The sequence below is a fragment of the Pogoniulus pusillus genome, chromosome 2 (assembly GCF_015220805.1).
Source record: "Pogoniulus pusillus isolate bPogPus1 chromosome 2, bPogPus1.pri, whole genome shotgun sequence".
Lineage (NCBI taxonomy): Eukaryota > Metazoa > Chordata > Aves > Piciformes > Lybiidae > Pogoniulus > Pogoniulus pusillus.
The window spans coordinates 14,153,016-14,163,475 of NC_087265.1; the positions used below are offsets into that span (position 1 = coordinate 14,153,016).

General features: G+C 43.7%; 1 long non-coding RNA gene across 2 annotated transcripts; it reads left to right on the forward strand.

The window, feature by feature from the left end:
* Positions 1-4,837: 4,837 nt before the first annotated feature.
* Positions 4,838-8,622, forward strand: LOC135182644 (uncharacterized). 2 transcript variants are annotated; one of them, XR_010305262.1, is made up of 4 exons: positions 4,838-5,038; positions 5,329-5,425; positions 6,057-6,261; positions 8,299-8,622. It is a non-coding gene; the product is annotated as an uncharacterized LOC135182644 (long non-coding RNA). The 2 variants fall into 2 exon arrangements; XR_010305258.1 differs by lacking the exon at positions 4,838-5,038 and having other exon boundaries at positions 5,192-5,425.
* The last annotated feature ends 1,838 nt before the right edge of the window (positions 8,623-10,460 follow it).

Here is a 10,460-nt window from a genome sequence, read left to right on the forward strand (position 1 = left end):
GTGGCTGCCTTTTAGAAGATTATCTTCTAATCTCAAGAAGCTGCATTGCTTTTTAAAATGAGTACTTACATTATGCAAAACCAGGCATTTACATGCCAGAAAGAGAAAAGAAACTGGCTCTGGGAAACAGATGAATGTGTTCCTTCCCAACAAGCTGGCTTCCTAAGCAGCTGATCCTACCAGTTTTCCCGCCTAATAAGCCATCATATCCAGAACAAGCCTTATACTTAAGCAATTTCTGGACCAGAAGTTGAAGTCAGAGGAAAGCACACATAACAGTGCAGCTGTGTTTAGGCACCTTCTGAACTTTATCCTGAAAGGAGTCTGAAAGATTTTACAGAAAAACTGCAAGAGAGAGAATGAATCAGGAAGAAAGCACAAGGCAAAAGAAGAGGTTATCTTTACTCCTTTCATGCAGCTCTGCTTCTTGTACTCGTAATCACCTGATAATCATCTGAACCCTATAGCTCAGCTTCAGCTGAGCCAACTTTTCCAAATACTTCAGCTAGGTAACTTCATCCTTCATTTGTTTCTTTACAGAAGCTATACAAGCTCTCTGAGGGTTTTCCTGGTTCCAGTCTGTGCCTTGTAAGCTACAACCTCTAAATGCAGGTCAAGATGAATTGAAATCTTTTTTATACAGACAGATTTTGTTTCCTAAACATGTCCCTGGAGCAGCTGCATGAAGGATGTTTACCCTCAAGCAATAATGCACAGGATTATTTTAGCTGGTAGCATTCATTAATGTCATATTTGAACATTCATTATCTTGAGCTTGATCGGTTTAGTGTAAGCATCTAAAGAAGTGGCACTATTGACAATCAGTATCTTAGAGGGTTCTGGAATAGAAAGGCCCAACTAGAAGATAAATAGTCGATTTATCAAGGACTCTGGTGACAAAGTCTGACTGCATATGAAATGTTATGTCATACTGGCTTCTCCTGGGATGGGAGATCCTTCACTGTTGGTTGGTTGGTTGTTTTTTTTTCCTTCTTGATCTGACTTGTGCAATCAAAAAAAAAGGGAAAAAGAAGAAGGAAACGTGAGCTGTGTTGAGAAGGAGTAAATCCCTTGAAACCCCTCTCTCATTTTAGATCTCAGTCGCTTTCATCCTAAGTCTTCTACTTCTCCCTCTCAGCTGAAGGCAGATATGGGATCATAGGCAATACTGAGCCTTGCTTTTTGTGAGTGTTTAAGGCCTGAACAATCATTTCAAATTGAAAGCAGAGAGGGTGATGCTACCACAATATTGTCTAGAGCAGTGATTCCCAACTGGCAAGACATAAGAACATTCACAAGTTGTTTCATGAGGTCTAGACTTGAAATCAGAAAAAAAAAAAAAGCATAATTATGATGCAGAGCAGCATCTTCTCAGACTGAACTCTTACTCTCCCTAGAAGGTGTTGCCAGTACAGTTGTAAGGTGAAGAAGGTCAAAGCAAGCTTGTGCCAGGTTCTGTGTGACCATCTAGGAGTTTCATGTTCTTTCTGTATTCTAGTGGCAAATAAACATTTCTCTGCAGAATGCTATGTTCACATAGCAAGCACATTTCTTTTAATAACTCATGTGCCAATGGTTGTTGGATTCTCTGTGTGTGCACTGCCACTGGAAATCAACTATTGACAGAGAATCATGCACTTCAGCATTTGTTTTGAACTAAAGGCAAACACATCAGTACAGTTGAGAATATGCCATCACCACAAAGGAAAAAGCCTATGAGTATCAGCCTGGATGGATGTAATTCATGTATTATGTACACACAGCTGAATGTGAATTCCATGAGTGGTACCTCACCTGGAGTACTGTGTCCAGGTCTGGAGCCCTCAATATAGGAAGGACATGGACTTGATGGAGTAGGTCCAGAGGAGGGTGATGAAAATAATCAGGAGGTTGGAGCACCTCTTCTAAACAGACACGCTGAGGAAGCTGGGGTTGTTCAGCCTACAGAGGAGGAGGCTGTGAGCATACCTAATAGCAGCAGTCTTCCAGTACCTGAAGGGGGCTCACATGAAGGATGGAGAGAGACTGCTTACAAAGGCCTGCAGTGACAGGACAAAGGGCAATGGCTTCTGACTAGAGAAGAGCAGATTTAGATTGGATATTAGGAAGAAGTTCATTACTATGTCAGTGGTGGAACACTGGAACAGGTTGCCTGGGGAGGCAGTTGGGGTCCCATCCCTGGAGATATTCAAGGTGAGGCTCAACAGGGCTCTGGACAACCTGGTCTAGTAGAGGATGTGAGTCAGTCCCTGCTGACTCTAGTGGGAAGTTGGGCTAGATGACTCTTGGAGATCCCTTCCAGCCTAGACCATTCTATGATTCTATAACATGGCACCAGATTACCTGCGAAGCAAATTGACTAATAGCTGTCATTAAGATTTATCTGCGCCATGGAAAAGAAAATCTAAACAAGGAGGTTCAATAGAGACAGTGAGAAATTAAGTTTTCAGAACTTCTGAAAATGAAGGAGCTTTTCTTTAGGACTCCCATTTAAGTGATTCAAGGTTCTAAATAATTTAAATAATACTACTACTTTTTAAAAAGTCTGTATTTATCTCTTTTTTCCCCCAAAGTCCTAGAGTCTTTGAAACAAGAAAAGCATCTTGTGGTCCTAATAGTCAGTCTGAAGGAATTAGGAGTAAGAAAAGTAGCAGCAGCAATTCCTCCTAGTTCACTCACTTCGCACTGAATGCAGAGGAGAAAGACAAAAAGGGAAGGCTATAACTTTTCTGTACTCATTCTAAGTGCTCTTAATCCTTTAGTGTGCCTTGTGCTCAGTAACACAAACTATGTACGAAGAAAAAGCAACATCTTACACTGTGTCCTTGCACAGCCTACTCAGGTTGCAGGACACATCCTTTATCAATAGCTCAAAAATTCACCTCAGAATCAAAATGAAAAACACTGATGTCACATTGCTGTAGCAAAGTAACAGCTTTGCTGTGATTTGCTTTTCTTGGTAATTTTTTTTCTGAGTTGACTGCTATTGAATGGAAACAGAGTGAGGGGAGAGACAGAATTAAAGCCTGGACTGTGGTTTGCTCCATTACCCCTGGAGGTATTTTAGAGCTTTGTGAGGAGGCAAGTTCTCTGCAGCTTGTGCATTCTTCAGCATTTTAGAACCACATTTTAAGATTGTTGTTAATAATTTGATCACAGTACAGAAGAATCGCAGAACGTTAGGGGTTGGAAGAGACCTTGAAAGATCTTCTAGTCCAACCCCTCTGCCAGAGTAAGAACATCTAGAGTAGATCACACAGGAACACATGCAGGCAGGTTTTGAATATCTCCTGAAGAAGAGACTCCACAACCCCCCTGGGCAGCCTGTTTCAGTGTTCCATCACAATCACAGCAAAAAAAAAATTTCCTCATGTTTCCATAGAAATTCTATGCCTCAGTTTCCACCCGTTGCCCCTTGTACTGTCATTGGGCATCATGGAGACAATGCAAGATGACAGAAAGGAAAGGCTTTGTTCACAGGACCTGGGATACACGTGTGTGTATGATCTGGTGACAAATTCACATCATAGAATCATAGAATCAACCAGGTTGGAAGAGACCTCCAAGATCATCCAGTCCAACCTAGCACCCAGCCCTAGCCAGTCAACTAGACCATGGCACTAAGTGCCTCAGCCAGGCTTTTCTTGAACACCTCCAGGGACGGTGCCTCCACCACCTCCCTGGGCAGCCCATTCCAATGGGAAATCACTCTCTCTGCCAACAACTTCCTCCTAACATCCAGCCTATACCTTCCCTGGCACAACTTGAGACTGTGTCCCCTTGTTCTATTGCTGGTTACCTGGGAGAAGAGGCCACCCCCCACCTGGCTACAATGCCCCTTCAGGTAGTTGTAGACAGTAATAAGATCACCCCTGAGCCTCCTCTTCTCCAGGCTAAACAGGCCCAGCTCCCTCAACCTCTCCTCATAGGATTTGTGCTCCAGGCCCCTCACCAGCTTTGTTGCCCTTCTCTGGACATGTTCCAGCACCTCAACATCCTTCTTGAATTGAGGGGCCCAGAACTGGACACAGTACTCAAGGTGTGGTCTGACCAGTGCTGATAAAAGTTTGGTTTGTTTTTTAATCTGTAAATAGAAACTTTTAAAAGTACTGGAGTAAAAAGGCTTCAAGCTTGCAATGTACCTTGATTTTCCTCCCCTCCTCCTTCACGCTATAAAACAGGAGTTCTAAGGTCTTAGTATTGAAGAGGATTCAGTCTGCCTCCATCTTTCAATTGCTCTTCATTCTACACTACTTTAGCACTTAACACAATTAACTGTAAACGGTTTATTAAACTAAATCCCCTGCCCTAGATTTGAATGTCCTTAGACAGATGTGCCAAAGCACCAGACCTGGCTAGGCTGTGGCTGTTTGGAGGGGGGGGAGGCAGAGGGCAGCCCGGAGTCCCCTGCGTGCTGGAGTGCCTTGTTGCTGGGGTTCGGGTAAGTGGATGGCAGAGGGGCAGGTCCATACAGACTCCTACGCTATCCGTACATAGTCACAGGAACACTCCAGCAAAGAACCCCTCAGGCATCCCATCCAAGTCCCAGGTACTTCTCCTATAAGCAGGTCATACGTTCACCCCACAAGACACGCGTACATCCCATGCACGTTTAATGCACATTGCATGCAAGCCTATAAGCACACCCTTCTGTGCTTCCCCATACAGTCCCAACACACCCTCCATATGTGCCTACTCCTCATGCACCAAGCGCCCCCGTCTCTATGGGCAGCCGCATCAGCTGGCTGGTGCGGGGCTGGCTCAGGGTGCCCAGATCCTCCCCACCACCGCTGGCTGTGGCAGCCCCACCGCCGCTGCCTAACAAGGTTCCAAGGCGACCGCCAGCCCGCACTGGAGGGGCGAGGAAGGAGTTAAAGGGAGCTGTGCCGACCGCAGCGAGTATCGCCGCCGGGCACCGCTTCCCCCGCGGGCTCCGCGCTTCCCCGGTTCCAGGAGTGCGCAGGGCAGCGGCTGCGAGGCGAGCAGCAGGTGGGCTGCGGCTGGAGGCGCCGGTCTGGAGCTGGGAGAAGGTCGGCGGGTAGGTGGCTCCAGCAGCGCTTCCCCTAGCCCGCGGGGCTCTCTCTGTCGGCTGCGTCCCGGGGACGCGGAGGGAAGCCCGGGGGCGGGCAAGGGCGGGGGTACCGGGGCATCCTCCGGAGGGGGAGGTGGAGTAGGCGGAGAAGTAGGAGGAGGGAAACCTGCTTCTCCGGAGGGCCGAGGTAGCCGCGCTGCAGCTGGCTCAGCGGCGCGGGCTGCGGGCACATGCCGGGGTTGGAGCATCGGAGCCGCGGGTTTCCAGCGGGTGTCTCAAGCCGGCCCCCGTTCCAGCCCCTGCAGGAGCACTCTCTAGGCTCCTGCAGGGAAAAGAGCTCACCTACGGCTCCCCTCCCAGAGCGCGTTAATCCGAGAGCAAGCAACCCTGGCAGTAAGTGCTTGTCATCTTTCATGTGTGATTTGTTAGAGTTTTATTGTTCTCTGTTGGCAGGTAGCAAAGGATTGTTAAGAACATTTATAGACATGGCTGTAATGATCATCTCTGTCTCTCCTTGGGACTTCTGAGCCTTTCAAATATAAGGGTGCATATGAGGAGGCACGTGTAAAAATATTCCTTCACTGCACATCTACATTTTTCGTATTTCAGACAGAATGTATGTCTTTGTTGTTTGTTTGTGGGTTTTTTCACTTCTGCTGTTCTCAACATAATTTGTACTGAGTTGCACAACACACTTAAAGTCTCAAAGACGGATAAACCCTGGTGACACCACTTAGACATCCTACATAAGGATGGGGGAAGGAGACGAATGATTAAAATCATTAACTTGGGGAGAAGAAGGGGAGGAAGAGGAGAGATTGTTTCTCTGTATGCTGTCTCCATGCTATGGAGCAATATGCTTTTTAGGATTCTTTGCCATTTAATCCTCTTTCCTGTATATGCACATCTGGACTCTGGCCTGGCACTGCTCCCTGTGCTTGGGCTGGAAGGGAGTGGCATAGCAGACTAGCAGGGGTTGGAGACTAGGGATGAAAAGACAGAGACTCTTTCCCTTCTTTTACAGCTGAAAGATACTTCTTTGGCCCAGCCTTATCTTCTGCAGAGTAAATCCGCAGGAATATTTCTGCCTGAGTCAGGAAGCAGAAACAAAAGTGTTTTGAAGCCTAGATTATGCTTTCTGCAAAGGGAATGGCTGAGAGGATAATTGCAGATACCTGGTTCCACACACTGCGCTTCTAAGGGCAGCCGAGCTTTGAACTCTATAGAGGGTGAGCTATATATTACATGTTGTTATATGATGTGCAGATAGCATGTTCCCCTGCTAAGATGATCCAAAATTATGCCACCTCCTAGCAGAGCGATAGGAATGCTGTTTCTGTCAGTGAAGCTGAAAGAGAAAGAGTAATTCCTCTCACATTTTAAATCCCAAGCAGAACTACTATCTCCCTCCCCCTACTTCCTGCACATATGACTTTATTTTTTTCCCTAATGACTTGCATTATTATTTGCCAAATATGGTATGTGGCTTCCTGTGCAACTTTATATTTGCTAAGATATTACTGGAACTAGGCTCTAACAGTGCATTTGAGGAGTCTTCTGTTTTTAAACCCAGAATTATATTTACTAATAACTGTCAGATGGCATGAACAGTTAATTTTCATTTGGCACATCTCCACAGTATTTTCTGTTTCCTCAAAAGATACCGTGCTTCTGTAGGTAGTTGCTATGTGTGCTGTAGTTTATAATCTAGTGCTCCCTACAACCCACTTCCATAGTATACCTATGTTACACTTATCCTTAGCATTTTGCACTCTTAACTTTCCAGGACAAGTGCTTTGACTCCAGCAGTAACTGGAGTGACTTGGTTGTAGTAGGAGAATGTTGGCCACCAGAGGACCAGCCACTAGAAGGACAGGCAGTAGTTCTTATGCTGGTGTGTGATCCATTAGTGGCATTTAACCTTTTTAGAGAGACATGAAGAGAAAGAAAATGCCTCACAGCTAGGATTTTGTATAAATGTGGGAGGCTCACACTAGTTAGTATCGCTGACCCAAATGTTATTGGTCATGTAGGGAAATCTTAAAAGGTCTGCAGCAAAGAAAGTTAGAAATCTGATGCTTTGCTGTTGCAAGCATCTCTCCATAGCTTTAGTTGCCTTGCTGCAAGGTACAAAGGAGGGTGAAGGAAAATAAATTAGTAAAGTTCTGTTGGTTTGCTCAAATAATGCTGAAGGGAAATTTATGAAGTCTGAAATAAGCTGTGATTATGTATTGTCATTGGCTTAAGTTAAATGCAAGAGACACATGATTTTTCACCAGTTCTTGATCTGATTTGTGTTCTCCTTGACTCCTTTTAGATCATTAGGACTTCCTCTGGGCTATGATCCTATTTTTACAGTCAATCAAAATCCATACCAATATCCTCATGCAGGCCAAGTACTAGAAAGACTATAAACCAAGAGCTACAAATTACTTTCAGAGCCTTCCTTAAACAAAATGCAGATGTAAATAGACTTCAGAACTGTTCCAAATTCTGTGCCTTAAATTTGTGGATGCCTAAATCTGGAAAGTGTGCTCAGAAGCCCTGTTTGAGAACCATGTAGGGAGATGGCTGGAGACTAGACTCTGGAGAGCAGAGAGCCATGGTTTGTGGTTATTGGACTCTTCCAGATAGTTTGAGTTCAGGCCTGAGCATGGACTGAAAAAGAATCTTGGACTGCCTCATACTGTCTGCAGAACAACTTCTTCATAAACTCACCAAGTTTATACTAAAACATGCTGCAGTTCTCTGCTGTTGTTATACTTGTTTAGGGCTGTACTCAACAGCTTTTCCAAACTTTCCTCCAGAAATATGAGTGAAGAGGTAATGATTTTTTTTGTCCCCCTCATTTTTTTCACCTCACTGGTTAATACCTTAATTTATCTTCAGTGCTAAATTACTTATTTTTCACCTCCCATTGGAAGCTAGGATGTTTTTTCTCTTGCAGCTCTGGAAATATGTTGCTAGATGAGAGGCTGTAGACTTCTGAAAACTTTTTCTAAGCCTGAAAGGCAGCAGTGGCACCCACTGCTCCAGACAGGATCTTAGCAGCTGCCTTCATGCACTTCACTGACAGAAATGCTTCCGCAGTGTACATTAGGATTACATGTGCTGTTTGGATTTCAGCACTGCATGCAGAGAAGATATGGTTAATCTATAATGCTGAAAAGGATTCATTAGTGAAGCCAGATGGATCCAGGTAGGATGGACTTGACTCCTTAATTTATCACAGCTTTAAACGTAATCTGTGTTGTCTCTGGTTACAGAATGGGTTCTGCAAATATCTGGATCTTTCCTGAGCAATTGTAAAAGAGTCTGTTGATTGTGCTACAGCGACATCTGTCCCTAATAATGTCTCTATTAAGCCTCTCTACAAAGAGAAGAGTATACTAATTGCCAGACTAACATGTCATTTGGCTTTGTGAACAAGCTACTGAAAACTACCTTATGAATGAAACTTAGAAGAATCATGAAAGACTTTCCAAATTAAATACCTACATGTAAGAAATACCAAAATGAAATGAAAATGGATTTGTGCATATGTTGTTGGTGTTCTATTAAAGCTGATATAGAATTCCAGTTTAATTTTCCTTGGAATCTTGACTGATTTCTTAAACTTTTTTTCCCCCTGAAGTTTCAGCAGCTGCTCCCTGCATAAAAGCTAGAAATAACTGGTTCTCCTTTAGTAGGAATGAAAGGAGAATGAGCCCTATAGAAATGAGGAGATTAGAGCACCATGAGGCATACACCCATTTAATGCTGCTGGAAACCAAACACACTCAAATAATCTTAACTCTCACTTCTGGTGAGCAGAAATTCTAGGGAAAAAATTCCCTTAGTGACTTATTAACAAAGGCTTTTCAGGTTTACTGGGATTTATCATGTGAGCCTAATCTACCTTTTGTTCATCCAGTTGGCAAGCTTTAAGATTTAAAAGGGTCTGCAGAAACTCCTCCTCCAAACTCCTTATTTAATTAAAGAGGCTTGGTACGTTATTTACCTTTGAGTCTTCTATTTATGTGGGAACAATCAGTTAGGGTTAACATATTGCAAAATATTTGTGAATGCTGCATTATAAGCAGAGACAGGGAAAAGAACTAGAAATTCCATCTATACCTCTAAACTTACACTGATCTATACAGGTTCACACAGGATGTCTCAAAGGCCACACCTACAGAAATACTAGAGTATAAATACAGATGTGTAACTCTGCAACATATTTTCCTTCCTCTGTAGGTGAGTAAAGAATCTGGATGTGAGTTAAACTTCATTTGCTTCTATGGGAGCTCTCCAGAGTCATCAGAGGAACAGAGCAGGCCTTGCACGTGATTCTATGAACGTTACATATATATTGCTTGGTAGTTCAGCAAACAGACTGGCAGCCGTAGTTCTCACAGATTTTCCCAGTTTCTTCTTCTCCCCCCACTCCATTCATGACTGTAGCTGTGGGCATCAAGTTGCAGATAAAATGACTTCTGAGAGAGCAATGGGATGCAGCTCTTGCCAAAGGCAATTAAGTGCTTAGGATTACAGTGTGCTTTACAAAGTGTGTTCTTGCTGAATCCTTTTCCACTTCTGCTTGCTGGCACAAAGCAGTTTCTTGGCACTTACCTTTGTTAGAACAAGTCTGAGTATTGCTAAACTTCACTACAGTGTGTCAGCTCGCTAAATAAATCTAGCAAGCTGCAGTGTCTTATGCTTAAAGGACAGTCTTGCTGGTGATTCTTCAGTAAGAGACAGCTTGACCTCACCACCTCTGCCGTAATTGGATTAAATCTTGCCAAAAACATGGCCAGCTGATGGCACAGGCATTATTCAGACTGAAGTACTGTTTTGTATACTTAGGATTCTTTGTGTCAAAGGCATTTTTAGTGCCTATGATTCAGCCAGTGTGGTATAGGATACAGAACTGTGATTGAGAAGCATCTACAGTTATTTTCTTAATCTAGAAAGCATTAAAGTATCATTTCATGCATCTGTTCTGTTTGAAAGCAGAAGATATAACCTGTGGGAGAAGGAACAGGTGCTCTAGTTGCCTTTCTGTGCATCATTTGCTGTTTCTCCTTGTAAAATGTGATAAATTGCTGGGAGTCCACAGGTAGTTGAAGCTGCAGACCTCCTAGCTGAGGAAAGCAACTGATGGCATGTGTTGGTTTACACATCCACTGCAGTTTATTTCTAACTGTCGTGCACCAGGTTAAGACCAACTCGTCTTTTTACTGCTGCTTCTGTAATTCTTCAATTCTCATGTACTTGTAGAGCAATGAGATGTTATCTGAACTGAAAGATGCACCCAAAATGATACTGCAACTGTATAGCAAAGGACTGTCAAGACATTTTACATACTGTCTAAACCAGTGTAATCCAGCTTCCAGTAGCAAATGCTGTTAAGTAGCAAAAATCATTATCCTGACTTTCAATCTTAGCA